Source organism: Salmo salar, chromosome ssa25 (genome assembly GCF_905237065.1).
Source record: "Salmo salar chromosome ssa25, Ssal_v3.1, whole genome shotgun sequence".
NCBI classification, from domain to species: Eukaryota; Metazoa; Chordata; class Actinopteri; order Salmoniformes; family Salmonidae; genus Salmo; species Salmo salar.
Window position 1 is genome coordinate 3,817,726 of NC_059466.1, and position 15,292 is coordinate 3,833,017.

General features: G+C 53.0%; 2 non-coding genes and 2 pseudogenes across 2 annotated transcripts; all 4 read left to right on the plus strand.

The window, feature by feature from the left end:
• The first annotated feature begins 443 nt into the window (after positions 1-443).
• On the plus strand, positions 444-617 carry LOC123730701 (uncharacterized; annotated as a pseudogene).
• A 520-nt stretch (positions 618-1,137) lies between these two features.
• Positions 1,138-1,254, plus strand: LOC123730626 (U5 spliceosomal RNA). Its single transcript, XR_006762061.1, has one exon. It is a non-coding gene; the product is annotated as a U5 spliceosomal RNA (small nuclear RNA).
• A 5,633-nt stretch (positions 1,255-6,887) lies between these two features.
• On the plus strand, positions 6,888-7,060 carry LOC123730582 (uncharacterized; annotated as a pseudogene).
• A 469-nt stretch (positions 7,061-7,529) lies between these two features.
• Positions 7,530-7,646, plus strand: LOC123730627 (U5 spliceosomal RNA). Its single transcript, XR_006762062.1, has one exon. It is a non-coding gene; the product is annotated as a U5 spliceosomal RNA (small nuclear RNA).
• The last annotated feature ends 7,646 nt before the right edge of the window (positions 7,647-15,292 follow it).

Consider the following 15,292-nt stretch of genomic DNA (forward strand, 5'->3'; position numbering starts at 1 on the left):
GCCAGGCTAGAGAGAGGTGTAGGGAGAGCGAGGGGACGGATAGGGATAGGTTTCTGCTCTGGCTTCTCATGAGCCTCTTTAAGCGGGGGCTGTGGGAAGCCAGGCAGAACATGGTCAAGACAGGGAGAGATTGGGGGTGGAAGGAATAGTGAGGAGGGTGGAAGGAGATTTGAGGGGGAGGATGAAGAGGGAGGAGACGAAGTGGGGCAGCATGCTGCCCGGGAGAGATGGAAGGGGGGATTAGGGCTGGGGTTATTTTAGATTAGGGACGGGAAGATAGGGAAAGTTAGATTGTTTAGGATGACGGGGAGGGACGATGCTCCCCTGAGTTTTTTGTTTTGGGTTTTCGTTTGTTCCTTGAATTAAAAATGCCATTATTATTTGAGTTTGAATGGAGTGTATGATTTTGTGTTGTATTGTATGAATGGCATTGAATGTAATGAATTATTTTTTCTAAAAAAAAATCTGTTCTTATCAGTTTAATATCTGATACGTCCCCCATCGGGGGACTACATATTAAATGGATTTTTCGAACAGGGAGTCGGAAATGGGGCTTGCTCCGTCCGCTCCACGCATCGACCCGGTATTGCAGTACCTCCGGGAACGGTGCAACACTTTTCTCCCATTGTCAAGGAAAAAGAAATACACCAAGCTATGTAAAACAGCTAGCAGAAGAAGAGAAGGAATGAAAAAGAAGAATCATCCAAACTGAAACAAGTGCGAAGCCCCCTTCATGGGGGTCCCCCGTTTTCCGCCATTTTACTTAAAAAAAAAAAACATTGGCCAGGAGTGTGTGTGTGTGTGTGTGTGTGTGTGTGTGTTTTGAGCCCCCCCCAAAAAATACAATCACTTCACCAGGATTGTGTGTGTGTGTGTGTGTGTGTGTGTTTGAGCCCCCCCCCAAAAAAATACAATCACTTCACCAGGATTGTGTGTGTGTGTGTGTTTTTTGAGCCCCCCCAAAATACAATCACTTCACCAGGATTGTCTGTCTGTCTGTCTCTTATCCGTCTGTCTGTCTGTGACTTTTTACCCACAGCCCTCGAAAACTTGGAAGAGTGGGTTCGGGGACCACCCGCGGGGACCCGGCCTAGAGTGCACCGTGTGTGTCTCGGGCCCCGACCTCTGACTTCCATACGACTCTGGTTTCTCTTCATTACGCACAAGCCTTTCGCCTTTTACTAAAGACTTCCGTGGAGAGGAACACTTACGAGTTCAACGTATTTTTGGAAGGGCTTTGCTTCTGGCAGAGCCCGGTATCTTGTTTCAAGAGAAATTGACAGAGATGACGCCGAGACTTTTTGCTCAGGCGTTTGACTTGAAGCCGGCTGACCGACCTGCGTATTTTTTCCACTCAAAGTAGTCGCTCGGGCAATTGAGTTCAAGCCCGACGATGACTGGTGTATTTGCCGGGCATTGAACAAATAGTCGCACTAGGATTAAAGAGCTAGTGACCTAACGACGCATTAGCGACTTTTAAAAAAAACACACCCGCCTGTCACCAGGGGAAGCGTTGGGTGAGGAGGAGCCAACTTTTGCCAAACCGATGAGGTCTGCCGAGGCCCCGGGGACCGGCGGGTGCAGGGGTCAATTTGTGGGTTATCGCTTCTCGGCCTTTTGGCTCAGATCAAGCTTGGTACCGAGGTGCCCCAAAGCTCGCTGAGCCAATAGGTCGAAGGAAGGTAGGAGGGAGGAAATTTTTTTGTGAGATTTGGTTTTTTCCCAACGCTTATTTTATTGAGAACACAAGTATCCGAGACAAGATGGCGCCAAATGTATCCAAAAGATCAGTCCCTGGGATTGGATTTGCAAACACTGTGCGTTTTGCTTGGAGAGAAAAGACAAGGAGCCGATCTGGGAGAGAGACCTTCGGGAGATCGATCTTAATGGGAGTCCTGAATCTGGACGTAAAGGACGTTTTTTGCCTCCAGGGTAACCCAATGGAAGGAGCCTATCGACGTGACCTTCTACACGGAGGTGCAACATGACGAAGTCATGAAGAAGGTGAGAGAGCTGTGGGAGATAAGCCGATGGGCCTTTGATTACTACAAGGTCTCAAGTATTGCAAGGAGCAATTTTAGGGTGGTGACAGTTAATCTGTACAACCCGCACGTCAAAGACGAGGAGGTGAGGGCATTCCTCGGGAGGTTTATGGACAACGTATCAACGGCAAGGCTCCTAAGGGACTCCCTGGGGTTCTGGAATGGCAGGCGGGGTTTCCAGGCTCTGCTCAGGGAGGACCCTAAGGGTTTGGGTGGTTACCTCCATCCTCCTGCGATGTTCTCCCTGGGGGCTGACAGGGGACGTTATTTTACGCCCGTCAGCCCCCGTTCTGCAGGCGTTGTATGGCCTACGGTCATATCGTCGCCTCGTGCAGCACAAAGAAGTGCAGATTCTGCGGATCTGCTGAGCACGAGGCCAGGGACTGCGACGAGCCTAAGGCGTGCCACGGGTGTGGCTCGTCTGCGCACCTGTGGCGGGAGTGCCCGGCTCGTCACAGGTCATACGCGTCTGCAGCTGGAGGGAGAAGCGGGGATGGGGGTAGAAGAGGAAGGAAGGACCAGGAAAAGGACAAGAGACAGACACGGAAAGGAGGAGCAAGGAGGTCGACAGCAGGAGAGGCAGAGGAGAAAGAAGATCAGGAGCAGAAAAGGAGAAGGTGAAGGAAGAGGGGAGTGGAGGAGCGAGAGACGCCGACACAGGGAGGGAGAGGTGGTGGAGGAGAAGAGCCGGAGGCGGGGGCTGGGGATGGAGGAGGAGGGAAGGGGGTAAGGAGTGGGGGGACAGTGACATGTCGAGTGCCCTGGTGGAGGAGTTGAGGGGCATGGTGGAGAAGCTGGCGGAGAGGGGGAGATGTCTCCCCGCTGCCTCCAAACCAGAAGAGGAAAGCGAAGAGGGGGGAGCTACGGGAATGCTGAGAAGGAGAGGGTGAGGGGGGAGGGGGAGGCCAAGAGTGCAATGGGGAGGGAAGAACGCCTTGGCATCGCTGATTGCCTCAGCCCCCAACCTGATCTGCTGGGGGAACTGGCACCCAGGCGTGGCGCTGGGCTGGGTGTCGGAGGGGGTCTCAACTCCTTCTTGTGAGTACAGGGTCTCCTGCTCTCGCCTCAGTCCAGCTGCCTTTAGGGAGAGGGAGATGGAGGGGCTGGGAGAACCCAGGATGCAGGGCACTCCAAGGTGCCCAACACCATACCCGCATCCTGGGTTGGAAAGATGGAGGAAGACGGGGGGACGTCAGGAGAGGAGAAGACGTCCCCGCTGGATGAGACGGAGCAGGGGAGCATCGGGTGAGCCTCCTGTTTTTTGTGTGTTTTGTGGGTTAGGGTTATGTTTGTAGATTTATTTTTAAATGACATATTTCTGTTACTTTTTTTAGTTTAAATGTAAGGGGTTTAAGGGATTTTGTTAAAAGGAGGGCGGTTTTTAGTTATTTAGAGGGGTGGGTTTTGATTTCTGTTTTTTACAGGAGGTTCACCTGAGGGATGGAGGGGACGTAAATAGATTTAGTAGGGAGTGGGATAAGGGAGAGTCATATTGGGGTATAGGTGGGGTTCACTCAACAGGAGTAGGGATTTTGTTTGGGAATAGGGAGGTTAAAGTGGAAAGCACTTTTGTTGTAATGCAGGGAAGGGTGTTGGGGGTGGATGTCACTTATAGGGATGGTAGATATAGGTTAATTGTGGTGTATGGGCCACAGGTGGCGGCAGACAGGAGGGAGATGGTGGACTGTCTGGCGCCCCTGTGTGTCACAAATAGGCACTTGGTGATAGGAGGGATTTCAATATAGATTTAGGCGTAGTGGGTGATAGTAGTGCAGGCGCCATCACCGGGCTAATGGCTTGCCATGGTCTGGTTGATGGAGGCCTGCACTCTACTCCGACAATGGCTGGTCCCACATGGCGCAACTCCCGGGGGGTTGCGCGGAGGCTCGACTACATTTTCCTATCTAGGTCTTTGGGTCAGTTGTCTGGGCGGCTGTTGCCTGTGTTCTTCTCGGATCACGACGGGGTGCTCCTGCAGGTGGGGTCGCCAGTCTGCCTCTTCGGTAGGGGGGTACTGGAAATTAGATCGGGATGTGCTGGAGGAGCAAGCTTTCGTTGACACCTTTTTGGTTTCTTTCGGGGGCTTGAAGGCCTCCGGTCCATGTGCGAGGGGTGTTAGAGTGGTGGGATTTAGTTAAGGTAAGGATTAGGGCCTTTATAATAGGATATTGTAAGAGGAAAAAAAGGGAGGAAAGGAGGGAGGCGGATCGTATCCAAAGGTTGATTGAACTCTAGTACGAGGCAGGCAACCTCGGCGGGTCGATTGACTGGGAGAGATCCACAGCCCTGAAGGCGCAGCTCAGGGAGCTGCAGGAGCGGAAGGCTCGAGCTTTCCTGGAGCGTGCGCATAATGGCTTTTTAGAACATAATGAGACTTGTTCCGCTATGTTCTTTAAGTCGGTTAGGGGCAGACAGAGTAGGAAGATAATGCATGGGGTTAGGAAAGAAAATGGTAGCATAGTTAGAAAGCCGGAGGAAATGGTCAGGGTGACAACTGATCATTTCCGAGGTTTATTTAAAGAGAGGGTAATAGATGTAGAGCAGGGAAATGTGTTTTTAGAACACCTGTCCCGGCGATTGCCGGAGGACATTAGAGATGCGATGGAGGCTCAGATCTCCCTCGAGGAGGTTGAGAGTGCTCTCAGGAGGATGGGAAAAGGGAAGGTGCCTGGGATGGATGGGTTGCCGGCCGAGTTTTACCTCAAGTTTTGGGGTATACTTGGACCAGTGGTCCTCGAAGTCTTGAAGGCCATCCTTGAGACGGGGGTCCCGGGGGGATCAATGGCGGTCGGTGTGCTGTCACTTCTTTATAAGAAGGGGGAAGCAACTGACCTTGGCAACTGGCGGCCATTGACCATGCTGTGCGTAGACTACAAGCTACTTGCAAAGGTCTTAGCGGACCGGTTGCGCACAGCCCTTCCCTACGTCGTCCATGAGGATCAGACGTGCGGGGTAGAGGGTCGCTCTATCAGGTGGAACCTACAGTTGATCAGGGACTCCATCGCTTGGGTAGAAGACAGAGGGCTGCCTTTAATGGTAGCAGCGCTAGATCAGGCGAAAGCCTTTGATCGCGTGAATAGATCCTTTCTATTCAGGGTGTTAGGTAGATTAGGATTTGGGGAGAAGTTTATAGGATGGATCCGTACATTATATGTCGGAGCGGGGTGCCGAGTTAGCGTAAACAGTCACTTAGGTGACGTTTTTGACCTCTCGTCTGGGGTCAGGCAGGGATGCCCGCTCTCGGCACTCCTCTTCGTTCTGTACATGGAGCCTCTGGGGGCTGCCATTAGGGCGGACACAGGGGTGGAAGGCTTGCTGATTCCTGGAAGTGGCGGTCTCCGTGTAAAGTTGACACAGTACGCCGACGACACCTCCTTGCTGCTTTGCAAGGACTCGTGCCTGACAAGGTCCCTTGCCATCATTGGGGACTTCACCCGAGCGTCGGGGGCGGTTCTTAACCACGCGAAGTCTTCCGTTAAGTTTTTCGGAAGATGGAGTGGTAGGACGGATGTGCCCGGAGGGGTTATCTCTCTGTAACGGGGCCCTGAGGATACTCGGGGTCCATTTTGAGACCCTCCGGCTCAGCGACGCTGAACTGGAACATGGGCATCGCAGTGGTACAGAGGAAGCTAGCAATGTGGAGGGCTAGGTCGTTGTCCTTTGTAGGCAAGGTCCTGGTTCTCAAGGTGGATGTATTGCCATCTCTATTGTACTTGGCGTACATCTACCCATTGCCGGCTTGTCTGAGGAGGCATCTAGTGAGGCTGGTGTTTCATTTGACGAGTGGGTCGCCAGGGCACGCATGATCTGTCCCATCGGGGGAGGGAGGTAGGGGGGTACCACATCTCCCCCTCAAGCTGGACGCAATTTTTGTTTCCTTTCTGTTGACGGAGCTTGCTCAGCCAGTACTACACCCGTCCGGTTACCTCCTGCGGGTGTTCTTCTCGTATCAGGCGAGAAGCGTAATGGTGTGGTCTAACACGGGTCCTCGGGCGGAACAGCTGCCGTGGCACTTTGGTCATGCGGCCAAGTGGCTGCGTGCACACCCCGAGGTTGAAGTCGCCCGAGTAGGTTTAGACCACAGGCACCTGTACGAGGAGGTCAGACGGGCAGTAAGTCCGGCACCTGTAGTGGGCATCCCGGCGGTGGTCTGGGAGGGAGTGCAGGCGCGGGGTCTAGACAACAGGCTCAAGGACCTGAATTGGTTGAGCCTCCACAAGTGTTTGCCGGTACGCTCCACCATGTACCGGCATAGCTTGGCGCGATCCCCCACCTGCCCAAGGCTTTCTTGTGGCGGGGAGGAGACTGTGCGCCATGTCTTTTGGGACTGTGCCATTGCCGGAGTAGTATGGGCAAAGGCACGGGTGTTGTTAGGAAGGGTTAGAGGGGATTTTGTTTTGACTTGGGCTAGGCTAGAGAGAGGTGTAGGGAGAGCGAGGGGGACGGATAGGGATAGGTTTCTGCTCTGGCTTCTCATGAGCCTCTTTAAGCGGGGGCTGTGGGAAGCCAGGCAGAACATGGTTAAGACAGGGAAAGATTGGGGGGTGGAAGGAATAGTGAGGAGGGTGGAAGGAGAGTTGAGAGGGAGGATGAAGAGGGAGGAGAGGAAGTGGGGGCAGCATGCTGCCCGGGAGAGATGGAAGGGGGGATTAGGGCTGGGGTTATTTTAGATTAGGGACGGGAAGATAGGGAAAGTTAGTGTTTAGGATGACGGGGAGGGATGATGCTCCCCTGAGTTTTGTTTTGGGGTTTTTGGTTTGTTTTATAAATTAAAATACCATTATTATTGAGTTTGAAGGAATATATGAGTTTTTTGTAAAGAATGAATGGCATTGAACGTAATAAATTATTTTTTCTAAAAAAAAATCTGTTCTTATCAGTTTAATATCTGATACGTCCCCATCGGGGGACTACATATTAAATGGATTTTTCGAACAGGGAGTCGGAAATGGGGCTTGCTCCGTCCGCTCCACGCATCGACCCGGTATTGCAGTACCTCCGGGAACGGTGCAACACTTTTCTCCCATTGTCAAGGAAAAAGAAATACACCAAGTATGTAAAACAGCTAGCAGAAGAAGAGAAGGAATGAAAAAGAAGAATCATCCAAACTGAAACAAGTGCGAAGCCCCCTTCATGGGGGTCCCCCGTTTTCCCGCCATTTTACTTAAAAAAAAAAAAAACACTTGGCCAGGAGTGTGTGTGTGTGTGTGTGTGTGTGTGTGTGTGTTTTTGAGGCCCCCCCAAAAAATACAATCACTTCACCAGGATTGTGTGTGTGTGTGTGTGTGTGTTTTTTGAGCCCCCCAAAAATACAATCACTTCACCAGGATTGTCTATCTATCTGTCTGTCTGTCTGTCTGTCTGTCTGTCTGTGACTTTTTACCCACAGCCCTCGAAAACTTGGAAGAGTGGGTTCGGGGACCACCCGCGGGGACCCGGCCTAGAGTGCACCGTGTGTGTCTCGGGCCCCGACCTCTGACTTCCATACGACTCTGGTTTCTCTTCATTACGCACAAGCCTTTCGCCTTTTACTAAAGACTTCCGTGGAGAGGAACACTTACGAGTTCAACGTATTTTTGGAAGGGCTTTGCTTCTGGCAGAGCCCGGTATCTTGTTTCAAGAGAAATTGACAGAGATGACGCCGAGACTTTTTGCTCAGGCGTTTGACTTGAAGCCGGCTGACCGACCGGCGTATTTTTTCCACTCAAAGTAGTCGCTCGGGCAATTGAGTTCAAGCCCGACGATGACTGGTGTATTTGCCGGGCATTGAACAAATAGTCGCACTAGGATTAAAGAGCTAGTGACCTAACGACGCATTAGCGACTTTTAAAAAAAAACACACCCGCCTGTCACCAGGGAAGCGTTGGGTGAGGAGGAGCCAACTTTTGCCAAACCGATGAGGTCTGCCGAGGCCCCCGGGGGCCCGGCGGGTGCAGGGGTCAATTTGTGGGTTATCGCTTCTCGGCCTTTTGGCTCAGATCAAGCTTGGTACCGAGGTGCCCCAAAGCCCGCTGAGCCAAAAGGTCGAAGGAAGGCAGGAGGGAGGAAAGTTTTTTGTTTTTGTGCGGCTTCTTTTTTGAAGAGAGTTGTTTTCTTTACCGAAGAACATGGAGGAGAATATCCCGAACAGGACTGTTCCGGGGGTCGGACTGGCCAACACGGCAAGATTTGCGTGGAAGGATAAGGAGGTGGAGCAATTCGGGAGGGAAACGTTCGGGAGAACTATCCTGATGGGTTTGCTCAAGCTTGGGGTAAAGGACGTTTTATGCCTCCAGGACAATCCATTAGAGGGCGCGTATGATGTTAGTTTCCATACGGAGAAGCAGCATGAGGAGACGATGCGGAAGGTGAGGGATTTAGTGGACGTACGACCTATGTGTCACTATGCGGTGAAGAGCTTGGCAAAGACCAATTTTAGGTTTGTGACGGTCACTATGTATAACCCTCACGTGAAGGAAGAAGAGGTGAGGACTTTCCTGGGGAGATATATGGACAACATCTCCTCAGGAAGGCTCCTCAAGGACTCACTAGGGTTTTGGACTGGGAAGAGAGGGTATCAGGCCATTCTTAGAGAAGACCCAGGGGCCTGGGAGGCTACCTCCATCCTCCGGCGATGTTCTCCCTGGGGGCTGACAGGGGGACGTTGTACTATGCACGTCAGCCCCCGTTCTGCAGGCGCTGTATGGCCTATGGTCATATCCTCGCCTCGTGCAGCATAAAGAAATGCAGGTATTGTGGATCTGCCGAGCACGAGGCGAGGAACTGTGACGCGCCGAAGGCATGTCACGGGTGTGGCATGCTGACGCACCTGTGGCGTGGATGCCCGGCGCGTCAGCGGTCATACGCGTCTGCAGCAGGGGGGGGAGCGAGAGCGGAGGATGGGGGAAGAAGAGGAGAGGAACAAGAGGAAAGAAAAGGCACGGAGGAAAAGGACACAGTGCGGGAGAAGGAAGGAACGACAGCAGGAGCAGAAGAAGAAAAGGAAGAAGTGGACACGGTGGAATCGGAGGGGCGGGAGGCTGAAGGAGAGGAGGAGCAGGAGGCTGAAGGAGAGAAGGAGCAGGAGGAGGAAGGAGATAAGAGAGTGGAGGGGTCGGAGAAGACAGCGGTGGAGAAGGAGACGGAGAAGGAAACAGAGAGGGAGGAGATAGAGAAGACGGCGGTGGAGAAGAAAGAGACAGAAAGGAAGGAGACAGGGAAGAAGGTGGTGGAGAAGAAAGAGACAGAAAGGAAGGAGACAGGGAAGAAGGTGGTGGAGAAGAAAGAGACAGAAAGGAAGGAGACAGGGAAGAAGGTGGTGGAGAAGAAAGAGACAGAAAGGAAGGAGACAGGGAAGAAGGTGGTGGAGAAGAAAGAAACAGAAAGGGAGGAGAAAGAGAAGGCAGTGGTGGCGGGACCAGTAGGAGAAGGAGTGAAGGAGTGGGGGGACAGTAAAGAGGTGAGATCACGGGTGGAGGAGCTGAGGGAGATGGTGGGGGGGCTGCCGGACAATATGAACGAAGCGAGGGGGGGGCTGACGGACGCAGAAAGGGATGTTCCCAGGAAACTTCACCAGAAGCTAGTGACCTAACGACGCATTAGCGACTTTTTAAAAAAAACACACCCGCCTGTCACCAGGGAAGCGTTGGGTGAGGAGGAGCCAACTTTTGCCAAACCGATGAGGTCTGCCGAGGCCCCGGGGGCCCGGGCGGGTGCAGGGGTCAATTTGTGGGTTATCGCTTCTCGGCCTTTTGGCTCAGATCAAGCTTGGTACCGAGGTGCCCCAGAGCTCGCTGAGTCAAAAGGTCGACGACAGGAGAGCGGTAAGTTTTTTTTAATTTTTTGGGTATTGTATCTCGGCCATTTTGTTCTTTGTTTATCTTTTTAGGGTTTTTTTTCCCTTTCTGAGAAGGAAGCAAGAGAGGAGTCGAGGGCGCCAATCTCCTAGCAGAGATGGCGCAAAATACTTCATACAGGTCGGTCCCTGTGATCGGGCTTGCAAACACGGTTCGTTTTTCGTGGAAGAACAAGGAGTTGGATCCGTTTGGACGGGAAACATTTGGAAGGACTATCTTGATTGGAATCTTCAAGCTGTCAGTTAAGGACGTGTTTTGCCTACAAGGGAACTAATTGGAAGGAGCTTTTGACGTGGCATTACACACAGAAGAAAAACACAAGGAGGTACTAAGAAAGGCGAAAGCAGTGGGAGGCACGAAGCCAATGTGCAATTATGAGGTGACCAGCCTTGCGAGGAATAATTACAGGGTTGTAACTGTAAACATGTACAATCCGTATGTCAAAGATGAGGAGGTGAGGGCCTTTCTGGGGAGATATATGGATAATGTCTCCTCAGCAAGGGCCCTCAAAGATTCACTTGGATTTTGGAGTGGCCGAAGGGGTTTCCAGGCCCTCCTCAGGGAGGACCCGAAGGGGCTGGGTGGCTACCTTCATCCCCCGGCAATGTTCTCCCTGGGGGCTGACAGGGGGACATTATTTTATGCACGTCAGCCCCCGTTTTGCAGGCGCTGTATGGCCTACGGTCATATCCTAGCCTCGTGCAGCACGAGAAAATGCCGATTTTGTGGATCTGGAGAGCACGAGTCTTGGGACTGTGACGAGCCGAAGGCGTGCCACGGGTGTGGCTCATCCGCACACCTGTGGCGGGGATGCCCGGCTCGTCAGCGGTCATACGCGTCTGCAGCTGGAGGGGGACAGGAGCGGGGGATGGGGGAAGAAGAGGAGGGGAGGAGGCCAAGAACAAGACCCGACTACAGGCCCAGAGGTGAAGGCCTCAGAGGAGGGAAGAGCGGCAGCAGGAAGAGATGGAGATGGCAAGGGAGCAGGAGAACCAGGAGGAGAGAAAGGAAAGGAAGCAGGAAGAAGCAAGGAAGTGGAGGAGCCAGAGAGAGCAGCAGAGGAGGAAGAGGTGGGGAAGAAGGAGACGGCGGAAGGACCAGAAGACGAGGAGGAGGGGGAGGGTGGGAGGGAGTGGGGGGACAGCATAACATCAAGTGCCCTAGTGGAGGAGATGAGGGGAATGGTGGAGGAGCTGGGGGGAGGGGGGGTGGTGTTTCCCCGCTACACCAAACACCGAAAAAAAGAAAGGAAAAAGGAAGGGGGGCTCGGAGGACAGCGAGAGGGGGGAGGGGGTGGCCAAGCGAGCGATGGGGCTGGGAGAAAAATCTGTGTCCTCGCTGGCTTCCCCAGCCCCTCAACTCCAGGGGTTGTGGAACAACCCAACAAGGATGGGGGGGACGCTGTTCTTGATTGAGGACATGGGCTCTCCCACTCTCTTCCCAACAAGTTACGAGGAGGGGGAAGTGGAGGAGGTGGGGGGTCAACCCAGGGTACAGGAAACTCAGCGGCCAAACACCATTCCATCATCCTGGATTGGTGGGATGGAGGAAGACGGGGGACGTCGGGAGTGCGGAGGGAGTCCCCGCCGGTGGAGATGGAGCAGGGGAGCATCGGGTGAGCCTCCTGTTTTTGTTTTCATTGGGTTTAGTATTTGGGTGATGTTAGGTTGTTTTGTATTGATTTTAATTTAATTTTCTTTCAAGATGATTACTTTTGTTAGCTTAAATGTAAGAGGGTTAAGGGATTTTGTTAAGAGGAGGGCGGTGTTTAGTTTTCTAGAAGGGGTGGGTTTTGATTTCTGTTTTCTACAGGAAGTTCACCTGAGGGATGGTGGGGATGTCAATAGGTTTAGAAGGGAGTGGGACAAGGGAGAGTCGGTTTGGGGGATCGGGGGAGTGCACTCATCGGGGGTAAGGATTTTGTGTGGGCACAGAGATGTAAAGGTGGAGGGTTCTTTTGTGGTTATGCAGGGGAGGGTTATGGGGATGGATGTCACTTTTAGGGATAGTAGGTATAGGTTAGTGGTGGTGTATGGGCCACAGGTGGCGGCAGACAGGAGGGAGATGGTGGACTGTCTGACGCCCATGTGTGTTACAAATAGGCACTTAGTGATAGGGGGGGATTTTAATATAGATTTAGGGGTAGGGGGTGATAGTAGTGCAGGCTCCATCACCGGGCTTATGGCTTGCCATGGTCTGGTTGATGGAGGCCTGCACACTACTCCGACAATGGCGGGTCCCACATGGCGCAACTCTCGGGGGTTGCGCGGAGGCTCGACTATATTTTTCTATCTAGGTCTTTGGGTCAGTTGTCTGGGCGGCTGTTGCCTGTTTTCTTCTCAGATCACGACGGGGTGCTCCTGCAGGTGGGGCCGCCAGTCTGCCTCTTCGGTAGGGGGGTACTGGAAATTAGATCGGGATGTGCTGGAGGAGCAAGCTTTCGTCGACACCTTTTTGGTTTCTTTCGGGGCTTGAAGGCCTCCGGTCCATGTGCGAGGGGTGTTAGAGTGGTGGGATTTAGTTAAGGTAAGGATTAGGGCTTTTATAATAGGATATTGTAAGAGGAAAAAAGGGAGGAAAGGAGGGAGGTGGATCGTATCCAAAGGTTGCTCGAACTCGAGTACGAGGCAGGCAACCTCGGCGGGTCGATTGACTGAGAGAGATCCACTGACCTGAAGGCGCAGCTCAGGGAGCTGCAGGAGCGGAAGGCTCGAGCTTTCCTGGAGCGTGCGCATAATAGCTTTCTAGAACATAATGAGACTTGTTCCGCTATGTTCTTTAAGTCGGTTAGGGGCAGACAGAGTAGGAAGATAATGCATGGGGTGAGGAAAGAAGATGGTAGCATAGTTAGAAAACCGGAGGAAATGGTCAGGGTAACAACTGATCATTTCCGAGGTTTATTTAAAGAGAGGGTAATAGATGTAGAGCAGGGAAATGTGTTTTTAGAACACTTGTCCCGGCGATTGCCGGAGGACATTAGAGACGTGATGGAGGCTCAGATCTCCCTCGAGGAGGTTGAGAGTGCTCTCAGGAGGATGGGAAAAGGGAAGGTGCCTGGGATGGATGGGCTGCCGGCCGAGTTTTACCTCAAGTTTTGGGGTATAATTGGACCAGTGGTCCTCGAAGTCTTGAAGGCCATCCTTGAGACGGGGGTCCCGGGGGGGATCAATGGCTGTTGGGGTGCTGTCACTTCTTTACAAGAAGGGGGAAGTAACTGACCTTGGCAACTGGCGGCCGTTGACCATGCTGTGCGTAGACTATAAGTTGTTAGCAAAGGTCTTAGCGGACCGGTTACGCACAGCCCTTCCCTACGTCGTCCATGAGGATCAGACGTGCGGGGTAGAGGGCCGCTCGATTAGATGGAACCTACAGTTGATTAGGGACTCCATCGCTTGGGTAGAAGATAGAGGGCTGCCTTTAATGGTAGCAGCGCTAGATCAGGCGAAAGCCTTTGATCGCGTGAATAGATCTTTTCTATTCAGGGTGTTAGGTAGATTAGGATTTTGGGGAAAAGTTTATAGGATGGATCCGTACTTTATATGTCGGAGCGGGGTGCCGGGTTAGCGTTAACAGTCACTTAGGTGACGTTTTTGACCTCTCGTCTGGGGTCAGGCAGAGATGCCCGCTCTCGGCTCTCCTCTTCTGTACATGGAGCCTCTGGGGGCTGCCATTAGGGCAGACACAGGGGTGGAGGGCTTGCTGATTCCTGGAAGTGGCGGTCTCCGTGTAAAGTTGACCCAGTACGCCGACGACACCTCCTTGCTGCTTTGCAAGGACTCGTGCCTGATGAGGTCCCTTGCCATCAGTGGGGATTTCACCCGAGCGTCGGGGGCGGTTCTTAACCATGCGAAGTCTTCCGTTAAGTTTTTCGGAAGATGGAGTGGTAGGACGGATGTGCCCGGAGGGTTCTCTCTCTGTAACGGGGCCGAGGATACTCGGGGTCCATTTTGAGACCTCCGGCTCAGCGACGCTGAACTGGAACATGGGCATCGCAGTGGTACAGAGGAAGCTAGCGATGTGGAGGGCTAGGTCTTTGTCCTTTTTAGGCAAGGTCCTGGTTCTCAAGGTGGATGTATTGCCATCTCTATTGTACTTGGCGTACATCTACCCATTGCCGGCTAGTCTGAGGAGGCCTCTAGTGAGGCTGGTGTTTCAGTTCATGTGGGGTGGCAGGTACGAGTGGGTCGCCAGGGCACGCATGCTCTGTCCCATCGGGGAGGGAGGTAGGGGGGTACCACATCTCCCCCTCAAGCTGGACGCAATTTTTGTTTCTTTTTTGTTGACGGAGCTTGCTCAGCCAGTAATACACCCGTCCGGTTACCTCCTGCGGGTGTTCTTCTCGTATCAGGCGAGAAGCGTAATGGTGTGGTCTAACACGGGTCTTCGGGCGGAACAGCTGCCGTGGCACTTTGGCCATGCGGCCAAGTGGCTGCGTGTGCACCCCGAGGTTGAAGTCGCCCGAGTAGGTTTAGATCACAGGCACCTGTACGAGGAGGTCAGACGGGCAGTAAGTCCAGCACCTGTAGTGGGCATCCCGGCAGTGGTCTGGGAGGGAGTGCAGGCGCGGGGTCTGGACAACAGGCTCAAGGACCTGAATTGGTTGAGCCTCAACAAGTGTTTGCCGGTGCGCTCCACCATGTACCGGCATAGCTTGGCGCGATCCCCCACCTGCCCAAGAACTTCTTGTGGCAGGGAGGAGACTGTGCGCCATGTCTTTTGGGACTGTGCCATTGCCGGAGTAGTATGGGCGAAGGCACGGGTGTTGTTAGGAAGGGTTAGAGGTGATTTTGTGTTGACTTGGGCTAGGTTAGAGAGAGGTGTAGGGAGAGCGAGGGGGACGGATAGGGATAGGTTTCTGCTCTGGCTTCTCATGAGCCTCTTTAAGTGGGGGCTGTGGGAAGCCAGGCAGAACATGGTCAAGACAGGGAGAGATTGGGGGGTGGAAGGAATAGTGAGGAGGATGGAAGGCGATTTGAGGGGGAGGATGAAGAGGGAGGAGAGGAAGTGGGGCAGCACGCTGCCCGGGAGAGATGGAAGGGGGGATTAGGGCTGGGGTTATTTTAGAATAGGGACGGGAAAGGTAGTGTGTAGGATGACGGGGAGGGATGATGCTTATTTGAATTAGAATGAAAATTATGATTTTGTAAAGTATGAATGGTATTGACGGTAATAAATTAAAAGCAGGCGGGAGGAAAAAAGGAAAAGAAGACTACAGCATAGTGGAAACGGAAGGGCAGGAGGCTGAAGGAGAGAAAGAGGAGGAAGGAGACAGGAGAGTGGAGGGGCCGGAGAAGACGGCGGTGGAGAGGAAGGAGACGGAGAAGGGAACAGAGAGGGAGGAGACTGGGAAGAAGGCGGTGGAGAAAAAGAGACAGAAAGGAAGGAGACCGGGAAGAAGGTGGTGGAGAAGAAAGA